Source organism: Colius striatus, chromosome 12 (genome assembly GCF_028858725.1).
Source record: "Colius striatus isolate bColStr4 chromosome 12, bColStr4.1.hap1, whole genome shotgun sequence".
NCBI classification, from domain to species: Eukaryota; Metazoa; Chordata; class Aves; order Coliiformes; family Coliidae; genus Colius; species Colius striatus.
Genome location: NC_084770.1, coordinates 12,799,460 through 12,817,511, shown reverse-complemented (window position 1 = coordinate 12,817,511; position 18,052 = coordinate 12,799,460). Strand labels below are relative to the sequence as shown.

General features: G+C 38.9%; 1 protein-coding gene across 1 annotated transcript in view; it reads right to left on the bottom strand.

The window, feature by feature from the left end:
- The window catches only part of SPHKAP (SPHK1 interactor, AKAP domain containing), a 56,638-nt gene that overhangs the window by 27,518 nt on the left and 11,068 nt on the right, over positions 1 to 18,052 (bottom strand). The gene's annotated exons all lie outside the window — the stretch shown is intronic.

Sequence of the window (18,052 nt, the reverse complement as noted above, 5' to 3'; positions counted from 1 at the left end):
CTGGTTGGTATGTCAGTATGCACATGCTGTCTGGAAACTGAGCTTATAGAGTCTTTACATCTCAGGTCTGTGCTTCTCTGCTTTCTCCATCCTTTCCAGTCTTCTGTCCCAACACCAAGTCTACTTATGCATGCAAGTTGCCAATTCCGACAGCCCAGGAGAGAGTTAGAGGAAATAACTGCTTTGGGACTGCATTGCAATCTTCCCATAAAACTCATATTTATTTCCTACAAACAGAAGTGAAAAAGATAATCAGTCCCAGGAGAGATCACAAGAGAAAGTAATTCTGAGCTGGCAGTTACTGAGTGCAAAGGAAAATCATAGTTTTAATGTCTAAGCCTAAGGATATGGGATAAAAACCTGTGGCCTAGGAAAGCAGAGTGACTGCTGAGCCCTAGACTGTGTATACAAAACCACCTGAAGCACTGATGAGAATGCGGTTCTCAAGGGCAAAGAACTGAAGCAGTTACTGCTTCACCACAGCAGGAATGGCAAGTTCAAACTGTGCTGTCCTTGCGCTTTTAGGTTTTCCCCAATGACACTCAGTAGTTATTTTGTTCACTTTAAATATTACCATCTGTGGCTGACACAAGTCCAGTGGCAGGAGCAGGAAATCAGTTGTATGTAAGGGTAGTTGGATGCCTCCTCTCTGTCCTGGTTTGGTGATGCAGGTATGAAAGTCTCACAATGTGACTTTTAAATTAATATATATATGATTGTGCTTGTTTGATCTTCCCTTGCTCCATGTGCTCAATGTGAATAATATGCACCTTACATTAATGCAGTGATGTTCTGATTATTTAGCACTATCTTTTGAGAAATTAAAAGCTTGACATCTATTTCCACATTGTTTCCCCTCAGTATTTCAGGCAGATATTATTTGTTCTCAGGATGTGTACTGTTCTTTATATGTTATTCTGCTACTGAACACTCTATCCCTTTTTTAAACGTGGAACTGTGAAGATACAGTTTATGAAGAGGGTTGTGAAATTTTACAGCAACTGATTGCTATGACAGTTGTTTTTAAGGATTTAAAGGAGTGTTTGACCTCATTCATTTCTGCTCTCAGCAATAACTCTGTGATACAATGACAGTTTTGTAATTCTGAGACCTACTCTCATCCTAATTGAATCTGTGCAAAAGTAGAAAAACAATACGGTTGTTTTAAACTTTTATTCGACCAAAGTCAGAGTCTCCTGGCTTTAGAAAGATAGTTTAGATCACTGTAATTTCCCCACAGCACAATAACCAAATATAGCTGCTTCAAGGCATCACTCACTGGAATGGTAAGTATCTATTTCACAGAACGTACAGCTGTATGTCATGCTCCCTCAGGAGCTGAAGTTAGCGAAAGCCCTAGGAAAAAATATTGGTATACTCCATGCATCTGAGACAAAGCAAACTATAAGCCACAGGAGATATCAAAGGAGTGGCAAAATGCCATATTTTGCCCAGAAATTTTCAAGGGAGCTTTGCTCCTTTGAAAGTGGCCAGCAATGTACACAATATTTTTACATATATTAGGATGGCATAAAATGCCTTTTCCAACAGATTCAAAGCAATGCAGCCATCTGTTTCTCCTGTCTGTATGGCAAGATATTTGTTTTGACGGTTATCAAATGCTGATCTGCAAAAGCTCTCCAAAAGAACCTTGCATTTATTTTGACTTTAATTATTTATGCTTACGTGAAGGCTAAACAAATAGTCTTTGACTTCTTGTGAGATAAATATATATGTATATATATATAGCCTATCTGTAAGAAGCCCTAATTATTGACCTCTTTTTTCATTAAACTTGCATCTTCTTAAGCCTTGTAATGCCAATAGAGTTTCAAGTACCATTTATTAATTTTTTATAAAAGACAAACAAAATACCTGTAAAATGATGACTTCTAAATGAATTGTCTAAAATGTCACATGACATGACCCTTTGGCTAATAATGAAATAAACTACCTTGTAATTTTTGAGATCCTAGGAATTCTTAGTATCTAAGTTTGGTAAGGCTTGTGTGAAGAGGCTGCTTGTCTGACTATTTTGGGAAGCTTGAGGTCATTTCACCACAATTATTTACTAAAACTTTCATAACTGAGACCTGAGGCCAATATGTCTGCACCTCTCAGTACAATTTGTATGATATAATTCTGATTCATGTGCAGAAAAGCTGCTATCAGTTTTCCTGTGACTCAAGCTCTGCAGAGTAGAATATTCCCTACTTTATAGCTTCTGAAATTTGAAGTCTTGGCAAAATTCATTGCATTTAACATGAATCCTGTTATCAATGACTCAGTGACTGTCCCAGTGAATACGTACATATTGAGGTAAAACTTCACAGAAATGACTTTTCATCTAAGGCCAAAAGCAGTATCCAGCCTAATATTTCTGCCCTTTGCTTGTCTCTCATTAACATGAAAAAGTTTACGTTTCTCTGTCATCGTTTTAATTTGCAGAGTGAGGTCAAGACTAGTTTTTGTTGCACAATGAATAGAAAGTGTTACTGTTTATGCAAGCCAACAACGTTAATGTGCATTTCTGTAAAACACTATGTGACTGCATTAGTCTTCTTAAATTACTTTTTTTTGCCAAGCCTTATGCTTATTTATTTTCTTTCTTTCTGTAACCATTAAAATGTCAAGTAGAATCTCAGAGGCTTAGATAATATAACTGTGACAGTTAACAAAGCTGAGAAATCTGATTTCAAGGCCAGTCCGAATAAAATAACGATAAATATAAACCAATAAACCATAATCAATACCATCATTTAGCTTTGATCAAGTTAATCTTGTTTTTTCCATTTCCTATATTTGAAGACTCTTGGTATGGAAAAATTATGGTTCCAACAGAGCTTTGCATGGAACCTTATTTGCAGGAGGATTTGTTCCTGAGCAAAATAAGTATGAGCATGAGGCCAGTTTTGCTTCTTCCTCTTTTCCTGTACGGTTTGACCTCTGCTCAGCAATGCAGGCCAATTCATGCTACCCAAACATCAGTCTGCAACAATATGTCAGTGATCAGGCTGCTCGAGAAAGACTAAGATAAAACTTTATAAAACAGTACTTCCAAGTTTTAGACACTTCTAGGAAACAAAAATCATGGAAATTGTTGAAAATGTTGGTTCTCAAAATGCCATGAAGTTTTAATTGCTGTAGTTAACTACAGGCCAGGCTCTGCAAAATAACTGTACCAAAGAATATAAAATATTTAATGGTTTGGAAAAACAAGCAATTTAACAATGAAAGTGAGGTGAAAGACTGACTCCCTACAGCCCTCCCTTGGCAGTCTCTGCCCAGGCCAGTCTTGGGAAGACAAAAACATAACTGCCCATAGTGTACAAAGCCAAACAGACACATTCTTTACTCTTGTAAGAAACTGAAGCAGGGAACTGTTACAATGTGGACTATATAGAGAAGAGAACATTGCTGATGCATGACTAAATCAATGTTCAGATTTCTGTGACAGTTGAGCATTTGCCTACTATTTTTTTTTTTTTAAATCTAGATAGTCTAATTTGGTACAGTGTTGCTCTAAACTACTATCAAAATAATTTTTTTCCCCAAATACAATTGTATTTCATGTAGAAGTGAAAAAGGAGGTTAAGAAGTTATAAATACTTAAATCCATTCTGCTTATCTATGCATGTCAAACACTTACATGGTGCTCTACAGGCATTTTCAGTACTTGAGAAAGATAAGGAAATAAATGCTGCTAAGCCTAATTAAAAAATTTAAATGATTTTGCTAAACAAAGATGTTAAGTGAAAACACTCCATGGCAGTGACTATGAGAGAATGACTGGGCTCAAATTCCACATGTTGCAGGTCTCTGGGGTTCATGAATGAGCAGGTATTAGCAGCAATAAATGGAAAAGTGTATTTGATTAGTTTGGGATTTTTTTTAACTGAACGTGTCAGTTCTTTCTTACTTGCCTCAACTCTCAGTAATGCTTATTACTTCATTACAACACTCAATATGCTTTTTTCCCTCCATAATGTTAGTGTCCATAATAGTTTAGGCCATGTTTCTCATTTTCATATTGTCTTTCACACAGTGGGGCAGGTCTGCTGTCCCCTGGGCTTAGGTGACTTTGTTCTGGGCTGCAGTGGGGGAAGAAGTAATAGTAAAGTGATACTTTGCAAGGCAGCAGACAAAATCAGCAGTTCCATAGCTGTCCATTTATTCTGTGACTGTACCATTTTGTTCTTCAGAGACTTCTTCCACATAAAGCAAACTATTAGTAACTTGCTGGTTTTCACAGAATCACAGAATCTCAAGGGTTGGAAGGGACCTCAAAAGATCATCCAGTCCAACTCCCCTGCCAGAGCAGGACCACCTACAGTAGGTCACACAGGAACTCATCCAGGTGGGTTTTGAATGTTTCCAGAGAAGGAGACTCCTGAACACATCTGTGTGCTAAATACTACCTAAAGCTACTAACCTACATTAGTTCAGTCACACAAGGGCCAATGAAGATAAGGCACAAACTTCCAGGAAAATAGTAACATGAAAGCAGAAAAACAGAAACATCAGTGCCAGGCTTGTCAGAGTTGAGGATTAGCCCAGAACAGCAGTGATGTCCTCTGCTTTGTGTGTCCTCACTTAAAAGTATGTTTCAAACAAAAGGCTAATTACCCAACTTCACCAGCTCAGTCTTTCACTGTAGGCTTTGTTCCTGCTGTGGGTCACCAATCTCTCTTTTCATCATTTCTGACTAAAACTGTGCAATAAAGATAACATATGGTTGCCAACAGTTTCAGTCATTTTAAACTAAACCTTTAGGGACTGACCTCTCTTTCTGCTGAAGGAGACTTGCATAGCATCTGTCTGCTCACGTGTGCTTCACAAATTCCAGGGCAGCTCTGCCCCAGCTGCTAGACAGGTTATAAATAGGAAGAGCTCTGAAGCAGCAAGATTACTTGAAAAAGAAAAAATATAACCCTTTCTTGTGCTTGTGAAGACAGGCGATTTTCTGATTGGTTGAGTGCTTGGACTAGAAAAGCCTGCTTACTTACATATTTGCATTTCAAGGTTAACTTTTTAGCACCTTGAAGTGTAAGCTCTGACTGCCATTGTCCCTTCAGTAAAGTATTTATGAAGATGTGGCTTTGTCTTGTTCCTCTGTTGTATGAGCACGGTTTGAGTTTAAAGCTGGTGCACTTACAGTGTCCCAGTTTCACCTATATTAATGAAACTTGTAGGAACTTTACCTCTGGGACCTCTGGCCTATTGTCAAATTAGACAGACGTCATCCATTAAGTGACTACAGATTGTCACATGGAAACCTTGACCATGTGTAGTCATAAACTATGTCTTGACTGGAAATGAAGACTTAATCTCTAGCATTCAGTATTTTCTTGTGGCATGCCAAGTACATCAGTTCTGGTATCTGCAGCGAGGTCACAAGAAGAACATTCGTGGGGCAGATGTACCAGTTCTTCCTTCTCCCACTGTCACCACTGATGGCAACACAGTCTGTCTTCTTATCAAAGCTATCTACTCTCCAGTTGCCTTCGTTCTTCTCACCTGCTTCCCACAGAACATCAGGGATTCAAATGTGACTTGAAAAAAGCTGAAGCGCAATGCTCAACTGGTGCTGATGGAGTCTGTTGCTGTGGGAGGTTGTTTTACATGGCTCTGTCAAGACACCAGACTCCTCTGTCTTTCTATTTAAGCTTCTCGGATCTATCAGGGGAGACCATGTTGCCAAATGTGTCCCTAAAAGGAGTGGGCCTGTAGGTTTGTCTGCTTTCACCTAAGCAGGGGTGTACTCTAGTACTGCCCTCTCTTTCTCTCAGCCTATTTTTAGAGGACTGCTTTGTGTTAGCATCCATTAAAAATAAAAAAAGCATCTTCTGTGATACCACATTTCTTTGGAAAATGAAATAATGAATGACTGTGCCTACCATGCTTGCAGAATGTGTTGTTCAGTCACATTAAAAAGATCCTTCAAGTCAGTTAATTTGACATCTTAAATATATGCTCTCAAAACCTTAAATGCCACTGCATAATTAGAAAGAAAGCCTTAACTGAACTTTGAAATTTCCTTTTTCTCCCACTTCTCTGCTATTTGCTCTCCTCTCAACTTGAATTTGATGTCAGTTGAGCCTGGAATTATTTCTGTTGGTAAACAGGCAACCAGAAACCATATGTATGCTTCTTTCCTGAGGCTGTAATTCTAGGTATTCTCTTGATTCTTAAAAAAATATTCAATCAAGCTATTCTACATCTAATTCAACTACTTTGCCAAACTGTTTTTATGCACATATATCCACAGCTGCTTTGTGAAAATGTTTTTCCTAATTACATGTATGTTTTGATAGATTTAGATCTTGCCCAAGCTGATCTATTGATTTCCAGAATCCAGTATGAAACAGTAAAGATAAATAATTACTTTTCACAGAGTTCTTTAAGGACCTTTCAGGGAAGAGAAGGGGCAGAGGGAGGTGCAAAACTGGAAGGACATATCTTTCCCAAAAATGCTGTTTAAAAGCAAGCTGTGAAATTCTGTAGTCTTCAAAATAAAGTGGTTTGAACTGGGAATCCTCATGTTGGTAGGTTTGATACCAATTCTTCCCAAGTTCTTAGAAAAATTTGTAAGAAAAATATTACTTTATCCCACATTTCCATACCAACAGTTAAAAAGAGGATGGAATAGCTCAGTTAAACGTCTTCTGCTGGAATCTGGAGGAGGTGGCCACCCTGTCAGAATTACTGAAATCAACCGTAATTCCTGTATGTCAGGCAGAAGTGCCTGTACTTCTGTGCATCCACTCATTCTCACAAGCTCTATATTCCCAGAGCCAGACCACACAGCTGCTGAAATCATGAATGTTTTTCTATTAAGTTAAATAGCAGCAGACAGAAATAAAGATATTCTGTTCATGAGTCAGTTGATTATTACATTTCTCATTACCATTTTAAAGCTCTGCAGCTTAAATAAATGGCTTGTTCTTTCCATATACTTATTTCTATATGTGCCTGAAGAAAAAAAACCTGAATGAAATTTTTGAGGAGTTAAGAAGAAACTCCCTAATAAAGCAAGAATCTCCCAGTTTTCAATGTCTCAAATCTGAGATGAGGAATCTGGAAATTAGAAAAGACTTTCTGGTCTGAATTTTCTTCTCACTCTAGGCGAGCTTCTACTAGCAAAACATCTGCTCTCCTCAATGGCTTTCTTAAACATGTAGGTCCTGAGCAGTGGTGCAAATGGGACTGTGAGGCCCCCTGATGTGCTTTCTGTGGCATCATCCCTAAAATGGGCTCCTGTTACAGAAAGGAATTTGGAACTCCTGCAGTAATATGGGGGATTTTGTATCTCCCATTTTCTTTCCAGAAGATCAAAATGATGAGAAACTCTGACATTCAATTGAGGAATGGATTGGATCTTTTTGGAAAAGGAGCTAGAAACCTCAGCCAGAGGCAGTTTCCTGCAATACTGCCAAGAGTGCTGTGTTAAGTAATTCCAGTATCACTATGTGGTGTGGTTCCTGATTGTTGTCTAACTTATGCTGACACTTTGAGACAGGAAATATATCTACAAAACAGAAACACCCATCTCTGCTTTTGCTTACCCCAGTAACTTTTTCTTAGTGTAGCCATGAAAAAAAGAGACATATGCTAACACTAGAATGGTAAAATGGATGTGTATGGACAGCTGTAGTGGATGGATCTTTTAGTTCAAAGGCCACATGAACATATGCTTTGTCTATACAAAGTACTGAGTAGTGAAGAAATGGCAAAGCATGCAACTGCATTTAGGTGCAACTTACAGTGGAAGTTAGATTTCCTGCTCTGGATGTTAAGAGCACAAAGCTATGAAGAAGAAGCTATTCCAGTCCCAGTATGTTCTCAAGTCTGTCATTGGGTATGTGCATTTATCTGTGTAATAAACAACTGCTCGTTTTACTTAACATAAGCTCTACTGCTGCAGCCAGCAGCAGACTGAACTGGGACAGATGCAATTAGAGAAGCTGCCAGGGGCAGACTGTCTTTGCACTCACTCAGGCCCACTCACAATTTTTTCAGCTATTTAACAACATAAATGTTCATATGGCCTAACGAAATGAGGATTTTCAGAAGCAGAAGTGTGTACTTGTGGCTTAGGTTTGTGTGAAGCCACTTTGGCTTGGTAACAAGGGGAGGAACCTGCAGTGCTGTTCCTGTAAGCAGCTCTTGAAACATCCCTAGGCTCTGAGGTGGACCCACCTCCAGCCTGGCTGGGCCAATCTGGTGCCCCTACCATCACTATTTAACAGGGGAAATCTACGGTGAAAAGGAGGTGGAAGAGTGGTACAATATGAAAGGAACCATGAGGATCCCACAGTCAGAGAAGGAAGAAAGGAAGGAGGAGTGATGGAATGGAGCACTGCAGCCCACAGCAGGAGAGCAGCTGTGCCCCTGCAACCCATGCAGGGCAATGGCAGGACTGAGAGCCACCAGCAGCTCTGTTTGTGTGCACCCAGACAGGCAAGAGAATGTGTGAGAAAGCAGCCATGGCGCAGGCTGTGCTAGAGAGCCTGGGGGCTGCAGAGCAGACCCACACAAGAGGGTCAGTGGGTGTGGAGAGGAGCTGCAGCCCTTGGGATGAATGCATGTCTGAGCATCCTGTGCAGGGCTGCCCAGTGTGACAGACCCCATGCCAGAGCAGGGAGGACCGGTGAGGAACCTGCCTGCCCTGAGACATGACGAGTGACAGGAGCCCTTATGAAAGGACTGACTGGAAACCTCCATTCCCTGTACCCCTGAGCCGTTCAGGGGGAGAGGAGGTAAAGATACCAGGATCAGATGTATGAGCCTGGAAAGAGGGGAGGGGTGGGAGGAAGGTGGTCTTCAAGGGCTGGTTGTGCTCATCATCGTCATATCACTCTGTGTTGTTTTCTGTTCGTTATGGTTTTGGTTGTTGGCAGATTAAATTAATTTTTGTTTTCTTCCTCAAGTTAAGTGGTCTTGTCTGTTTTGCCCAGGACTGGAACTGACAATTGAGCCTTCCATGTCCTTAGGGAGTTTCAAAGGCCAGTGGTTACATTTTCTCTTCCCAGTCCTGTCGGGAGGGGGAGTGTGTTCCTGGATGGGCCTAAACCATGACAGATGTAGCTCTCTCCTTCACAATCTGTAAAATTTGATCCTTTATATTTAAAGGGTTAATGAGGATCTTGCATTGGAATGTAGCTTATATGAGGTGTTTGGAATAGCCGGATAGTGAGTCAGAATAAAAAAGCATCTTCTGGAAGACAGACCTAATTATCCATTAACTTTTGGATGCAATGTTTGGCTCATTAATTTCCATGCTTGCCAAAATGATTCTGGCAGAAGAACTAGCCGTGAAATGTAGAAATACAAATATTAGTTTAGAAGCACTAGATATGCCACATAGCTGCTTGCAAAAGGATGTACATGAATGGAAGTGTGAGGAAGCAGTATTACACGGGTGGCTGCACTATAATCAAAGGACTTCATGACAGGTATCCCTCAGCTATACAGTGGCATCTTTATTACCTCTCCAAAGTAAGATCAGGCTTCTGCAAACCATCAAAAAATCCCTCCCTGTCAAAGCAGGACCGTGGCACTTCATTAACAGTTCCTCTGCCCAGAACTTCAACAAAATGCAAGGCTGGCTGGGGAAACATCAACTTGAAGCCAAGTCTGGGCCTTCCTTCTGTTTCACAGTCCTTCACATGACGACAGAGTGACAATTTCCTTCTCTAGCAAGGAGTAGAGAAAGCATTTTTCCCCTTCTTGTTCTGATTTTCAATAGGTCAGCCACAAAAATCACATTGCTCCTTTCAGTTTCTGTGTAAAAATCTCTCGCATGAGTTGCACAACTGCTAACACACAGATGAGGCTTCCAACTGCTCTCCTTGCAAACCCTAATACAGCGTTTCCAAAAGCAGACAACCCAGTATATAGTACATTCTGAAAGTCGCTCAAGTTCACCTAAGTAAGGTCCTGACATGACTCGCCTGTGTCTTTCCAGCCCAAAGACAATTTCTAGGTATATGTTGTATGTTTTCAGAATAATGTGTTACACTACTCTCCCTCCAGCATTTTTAGCAGTAATGTGCCTGAAATTTAGTCCCAATTACTTCAGAAGGTGCAAATTTCAAATGACTTGGTCTTGATATTTTAGAGACTCTCCTTATTTTAATGGCTGGGCTACATTAATGAATCATCCCCAGTCATCTCTTCATAAGCTATTGCTTCAAAACCAGCTGTGAATATTTTCTTCCCATTAAGGCTTATTCCTTTGGGTTTGATGTAACTAATTATTGCTTATGACTTAAAGAAAATATGCCAATAAATATTTATGCCACATGAACCATCTGCTTTTGCCAGTGCCCTGTATACTTAATGTTTAAAAAAATTATATAAGCCTCACACATGTTAGAGGGAACCCATGGCAAGTGGCTACAGATGTCCACTCTGGAGGTAGCACAAGAGTCCCATTTCTTCATGAAGCAGATCATGGAGGCACTGAGAATATGCCAGTGTGAAATGCTGAAGAGGATACAGCTGCAATTCCGTGTGTGATCCTCCTGGTGTTTATTTATAGCTTTGTTAGAGTAAGGCTAAGCACACAGTTCTCTTAAATACCAACAGGAAAACACTGCTGTATGAGAGCATCACAGAGGGACAGGAAAAAAGATGACAGATCTAGAGAGAAGATTAAAGAGTGTCCAAGTCTGACGTTGCAAGGAAAGAGAAGAAAATATATTGCCAATCATGCCCACTCTGAAATTCCAGATGTGGCTTTTGGCTGCTGTATAAAATACTTGTGCACTGCTGAAAATACAACCTTTTAAGAACATATTTAATTTCTGTCTTAACATTAGCTCGTATGTGAAGACAGACTTTTCAGAGCCAAGTATATACAAGAGCAAAAAGAGAAATGTATTTCACAGATTATGCAAGTAATCTTTTCAGTGGTCTTTTAAACTAGTGCTCAGCCTGAACTGCACTGGGCTCCAGAAGGCAGAGCAATTGGTGAAGAGGAGGGTTTCTTATTTCTCTATGTAAGCAAGAGAGGGGCTGTCTAGAAGGCACAATTCCTTACCACAGCAGCATGAACACCCACATATGCCTGAGAAAGGACTAAACTCAATGCCACAATTTAGGCTGCAGTTGTTGATTCCTGCTCCTTGTCAGGATATAATTAAGGTATCATCAGGCTGAATAGAAGATGGGACTTAAAACTAAAAATACCTCTAGTAATTATGCCTTAGATCTGGAAAGCAACAGATGGATTTTGATTTCAGAAAAAGACAATGATGTTCTTGAAGATGGTTGAGTAATTACTGAGTGAAAGGTAAAATAAACACTTGTAATCCCCTGTCCTTATGACATACTGATGAGGGTGTGCATGCAGTCTCATGAGAGAGGGCAAACATCTTAGTGTGTAGGTCTGTCTATTTTATGGAGACTAATCGGGACTTGCCACGTTTACTAGGAAATGCAAATCTTCATTCAAACACAATAAAACAAAACGGTTGTTTCAGCCATGTATCATCACTATTCAGGAACACACATATGGTTTTACTTTAAAAAAAAACCCAAACCAAAAACAAAAAACCTTCCTTTGGGATTCAAGATTGAACTTCCATGACTGAGATATAAAATATCCCAGTGCTTAAGATTTCAACACCCTGACCCAGTGTCTATACTATTGTTAGCAAGTTGCCTGGAAGTAATTCTAGTATCAAAGACTGATGTAAAATATGAATCTTTGTATTTGTATGTAAGCATTCACGATATGCAGCATCCAACCTTTGAAACCACTTGAAGAAATGAATGAAAATCACTCATAGAATCATAGAACTGTTTAGGTTGGAAAAGATTTTTAAGATCATCCAGTTCAACTGTTAACCCAATGCTGCCATGTCCATCACCAAAACACATCCCTAAGCGGCACTAAAAACTGCTCTTTTTCCTTCAAAATATATCTTACCAAGGACTTTCCCCTTCTGCATATGTTATCATTCAGCTTGAATTAATTTGTGGGAGCTGTTTCCTGTATGCTTTTGTTCCATCACTTGAGTGAGCACTGGCATTTGTCTGACAATATGGTGAGATGACTCAAGGAAGAATTGGCCAGAAAAACTAATTCCTTAATTTCATAGCTACTTTTATCTCTGAAGCAAGTTACTGCACGTTTGTATAAATGCCAAGGCATTAAAAAAGATGAAGTAGGGGCTGAATGAGGAGATGAGACCACAGAAGCCCTGATACTCACCAGCTGAAATTATTGCTTAATGGCATCCTCCTGAATCTATTTAAAAGCTTGATGGCTGAACTGCAATGGAATTGACAATGCCTAGTACTTGCTTAGGACTCTGAAGCTCTGCAGGAGTAAGGTAAGCAGACAGTTTTGAAAATCCACCTGCTGTGATGGTAAAATGACAATTTTCACTACCAAGAGAAGAGCCTTGCCACACTCCATTGATAACCCCATTGCTTCCTTTCCTTGAGAATGCCAATGTCTATCTCCTGGACCGAGTATGTTCTCTTGTATTCAGCTAACCTGCTAACAACCCCAAGCTGCAATTCTTTCTTTTCCTGGACTGTGGGTGGATTGAGGTTCTTCTATGTGGCATAACCCCACCCAGTTGCTGGTTGCTGTTTCTACACTTGCCTAGTTATGTTCTCCACTCTCTGTTGTACTGTCACCAGCACTCATTAGACTACTTAGAGGAAAAAGTGTAAATGGCACAAGGTCAGAGAAAGGTAGCTAACAATTAAATGAGAGGGTACTTTAACTAGACTGAATTGGACCAAAGCTTGAGCTGCTGTCTTTTCCTTTTCCCTCTATTCTGGCCATGTGTTTCTGCTGCTTTCTTGGTCTGGATGTAACCAACATACAACCATGCATGTCTATGTATATATCCTATATTATGTGCATGCTCCTATGGACTATTCTGGTGTGAGCATTTATGTTGTTTACAGAGTAGGAGTACTTCCAAATGAAAAAGTTACTATTTCAAGGATGTTTCAAGTCTTCAAACTCTTTATTTAAACTGTTCTCTCACCCATCTGCCTGCAAAGCCAGAGTTTTTTTCAGCTATCAGGAGACATAAAATGACTTTAAAATGAGCTTTAGAGACCTTGACACATCCTGATTTTTTAAAAAGGTGCATCTTGTTATGCTACAGAAAGAAATGAACAGTCTGTGTTTCTCTGTTTTAATTGAAAAGCAGAGATTTTCTGCATTCCATATCTATTGCTGCCATTTAATGGTGTAAAATCTGTGGTTCTACTTCTCCAAGATCTTTGACAAAAAAATTTGCAGCATTTCTGCCAAAGTCTGTAAATCCCATTGCCCCTCACATGGAGCCACACTGCTTGGGAAGGAAAGGGTGTATTTTCTTAGATCACTTGTTCTCAAGTGCAATTCCTTGTTAGGCTGTGTGGAGCAGGAAGGCCTGCTACCCAGCCTCTATGCTGGGACAGGATGGTCATGTGAGGAGGGAGAGGGCATGATGTTGTATTTTGTGGGGAGGTTATTGGAGTTTGTGTTCAATTTGAGAGAACATATTTTTTCAGCACAAATACAATTTCTATTGGCTTTTTTATCTGTTGCTGCTCTAAAGTGTGAAAGTTCAACTTCTGGAAAATCCACTGCTAAGATTTATGCATCTTGAGGTAAATAAATGAAAATGCCTTGCAGGACTATAAATACCATATTTGTTTTGGTTTGTATCCTACTTTTAAAAAATAAAGTCTTTTTTTCAAGAACTGAAAGACAGTGAAGATGCATCTTTAGCAGTGTGGCAATTCCACCTTAATCATGCTGTTGCTTACTACATAGGCATTGAAAAGGAAAAAGTAAAATCTTACAAAATTACTTTTCTGTGTGCAAGATTAAGACTTTTCACTTCAGGAGAGCACAACATTAGAAGAAAATATAAATCATCTAATTAAAGAAGAATTTAAGTTTCTTAGTTTGTACTAGTATAAGTCAATCACAAATGTTCAGCACTGGTAATTAAATAATCTGTATCTTTTGAGGGAAAGTAGGGACAAAGTATCTATCAGTTTGCTCTTCTCAAACAAGGTTTGCTTAGAAGCACGTCCATAGCAGGGTTTTTTTTTAAAGCAGTTCCACAGAAACATAGCTGGCAATAATGGAGTGAACCACTGTATATATATATTTAAATGAAACTTTACGAGGTCTCTCAATGGAGTAATAATGTCACATCCAGAGATTTTAATTACATTTAGAAGTCACTCTATGCAGCTTATGAATGACTATGTTTCATGAATCCATGTGTTTCATCCTATTAGGTGGATTTTGATTAAGTTCTTGTTCGGTGGAAACAAACAAAACAAGACTTCCATAATTAAACTACCTTTAAAGTTTATAATATTTTATTATGATATTAGCATGAAACTATGTATTCTAATCTACAACAATAGATTGCTGCTAAACAGTACCATTGTTAATTGAATGACTAAAATATTCACTGAGGAAGAAGAAATCTCTAATAACTTCAGGGTAGATTAAGTTTTTCAGGGAGTTTAACCTTTTTAAGCAGACAGCATGGCAACACCAGCAAAGGTCATCTGAAATAAGGAGGATAGCACACTTCAGCTCAGTGGTGTTTTAAAGAGAACTGGTAGGATGTTTTAGTCCTGTACAGAAATGAAATCAAGCAGAGCTACAACCTAGGATTTACCTCTCTCCCACTGTGCCTTCCCTTCAAGCACACAGAAATCTCTTTCAGGTGCCCCTTCCTGACTAGCTTCTGTGGGAAGTCTCCCTAGGAAGCACTAATAATCTAAAACAGTTAGCACTGTCCCCCTCAGCTCAATTCCAGTGTATCTAATCTGATTTCCTAAACACAAACACAGCAAATTGCACAAAAATAGCATGTACAGGAAGCAGACAAGGAAAGCAATGACACAACAATCAAACTCTGTTCATATACATACAACACTTCCTCTCATAGACAACTTACTGATGCACTGCTAAATTGGCATAAAAATGGAGAACAGACACCACATCTTGCTCCTATTTCTCCCTATGATTTCTATCATCCATCCTTGCAGATGACAAGAAACACTGGGCTAAATATGGACACATTTCTGTTATGGTGGGATACTGGAATCTGAAATAATTTTCAGAGCTCAGGACAAGATTTCCAACTTAAGCAATTGTAAAATACTGTTCCTTTAACACAATTTATTATTTTCGTATCATAATGGCTACATTTTCATTAACCATTTTGGAAATGAATGGAGTATCACATGTACCAAACTGCCTGTTCTGCTTAAAAACAAATCCTCTCTGAGAAAGCAGTCTGCTACGACTGAAGTAAATGGTTAGTGCTTTACTAAATCAATGTTAGTATAATTGGTGACCATATGTAGGACAGCCGTAAGTCTATTTTTACTTGTACTAATTGTGCTAATCTGTAATGGGACATAATGAATATCACATTTATGAAAGCTATGTTCTTGTTTCCTTTATAGTTATAGTAATTTTAGACTCTTTATAACTAAACATGAACCCTTCCATATGAAAACTGAACGCTATAGCTAAATGTACTACCAGCTATCTTTGGGAAAAGCAGTCATTAATGATATAGTACATTTCAGATTTCTTTTTTTCCATCTGCAAACCTAGTAACAACTTTCAGAAGCAGTTTGATTAAAACATCTCTGGCACCACTGGCAAGAGCACTTCATAAAATCTTCCACATGATAGAGAAGACAGAACATATTTTCTGCTAAGGGCATTCTGGTTTGCTTGCTACTTGAGAAGCTATTCCATGTTCATATCCTTCTTCCTCCATTCCTGCAGCTGTGATTCTGTGATTTAGTGTCAGTCATTGGAAAGGACTCAGAAGGAAATGCTTTGCAGGTTCTCAGTATAATACTGAAGTAATGCTTAATCCTTGCATGTTAGTTAAGTATTCTCTGTTCCCTAAATTGCTTATGTATGGTACACAGCCAAATTAACTGCTTGTGTACTTAAGGTAGGCAGCGCAACTCTGGAAAAAGCCCTAAAAAATACTGCCTACGCTCTGATCCATGTATCACATTTGAGGATTAATATTAAAGTTTTCTAATTTATTCCTTGTATTTGTTAGTTGTGCAATTTTTGGGGGTACTTAATCTGTACTGTACAACCACTCAAATTAAATCAACCGCAAATGCAAGCAAAACATCAGTTCTGTTCATACTAGTTTACAAGTAACTGTTTAACAGTAACTCAAAAGCCTAATTTCCAAAGACAGATCAAGAATTAAGCTTCCAGGCCACTACTAGGTAGCTTTTATCTTGATGTGAACAGTGATGTTCCAAGATATTTAATTTCTTATCTTCTAAAATAATGCTCTCTGTACGTGATATTTTAATATCACACAGTCTATTACTGCACATTCCACTTCAACCTCATCAATACAAAATCCTTTCAATATAATCTCTTTTATTCTGTAGTGGTAAATGTAAATTGAAGAATTAACTATGTAGCAAAATTTTGCTTTGAAAATTGTGAAACTTTTTGCATTTGTAGAGTTGGTGCTGTCTTCAGAAAGCCATACAGGGAAAGCTGACTGTCCTGTGTGCACACTACTCAAGGAGTAGGCAATGGGAGATGATGACTTGCCAGACCTTGTTTCAAAGCATATCCTAATAATCCTCTTGTGTAAGAAAGGGGTCAGCCAGCATCTTGTAGTTTAAGATGGCATTAGGAACTGTGGGGCAGTTCTGTATCCTCTAAGCCTTGTGGAGCACCTTTGTGTATTCTCTGCAGAACTACACCATCACACTATGGTAACACAAGCTACTTTCTTAGGAAAGTGCTTTGTCTTGTTTGTCTTTTCTTTTCCAATGAGGAGATTAAAAGAAAATTTTCACCTTGCATGACTGCCAGTGAAAACTATGGGCATTCAGCATATGTAAGATTTGGGTCTGTGACTTGCCGAAACCCCTTTATCTTAGAATCTCTTTTTTGAGATTGTAATGAAAAGTAATTTCAGTACTTTTCTCTCTTCTCACACATCTGCAAAATGGTAAGAGCAATACTTATTTTATCTACCAAATGACTGACCAGGGATAGATAAAACCTGATCTATCCTTTCAAGAGGAAAAGTGTGTATCAAGCAGCTATACTGTGTATTTTTAGATCATATTTGAGTATAGTCTTGCTTTAACAAGCTATCTTTTTTTGGTAGTTCCATCCTATCAAAGATAGGCATAATTTCCTATAAGAATCAAAGAAACATGGAGAATAAAGTCAAAGTTCGACATATCAAAAAGCAAGTAACAATTAATTTCTTAATTATTATTTGGAGTAACCATTTCCTCTAAGCAAAAAAAGGCCATTTTTAGGATATTAAATACTAAATAGTAAAAACGTGTGACTGGAGTACTGGATTGGGCTGCTCAGACAGATTGTGGAGTCTCCTTCTCTGGAGACAGTCAAAACCAACCTGGATGAGTTCCTGTGTGACCTGCTCTAGGTGGTCTTGCTCTGGCAGGGGGGTTGGACTAGATGATCTTTCAAGGTCCCTTCCAACCTTTAGGATTCTGTGACTGTGGTCAATGTTTTGGGTTGTGGGGTTTTTTGTTTTTTTTCTTTAAAAGCAATCTTTTCCTGTAGCAAAAAGCAAGGATACCACTGATTACCTCCCTGTTCTGGTTAAGAATGTATTCAGGATACTGTTCAAGTGACAGCATTTCAGCTGCCATTGAACAATGTTTGTACTTCTTAATACTTCCAGAATGCACAAAGAACAGCAAACTGATGTCTGTCTTGTTTTGGGAGTCTGAGAAATTAGTAGCACTAAATGTTACTCCTTAGTATCCCCATCTTTGTTTCACCCAGTATCATCCAAAATAGACACAGAAGTCTATTTTAGTTTTAGTTTCTCACCTTATACCTTATATGGTTGCTCGCCAACACACTCAGATTAGGTTGTGTATTTTGCTCAGTCTTGTGGAAAATGATAGTCCAGTGGGCAACATGACAGGGAATTGAATCCTACAACCTCTGACCATATTCCTAACTTTTAACTGCTGCACTTAGACTTAGCATGCTGCATCACGCTTGGGCAAGACAAAA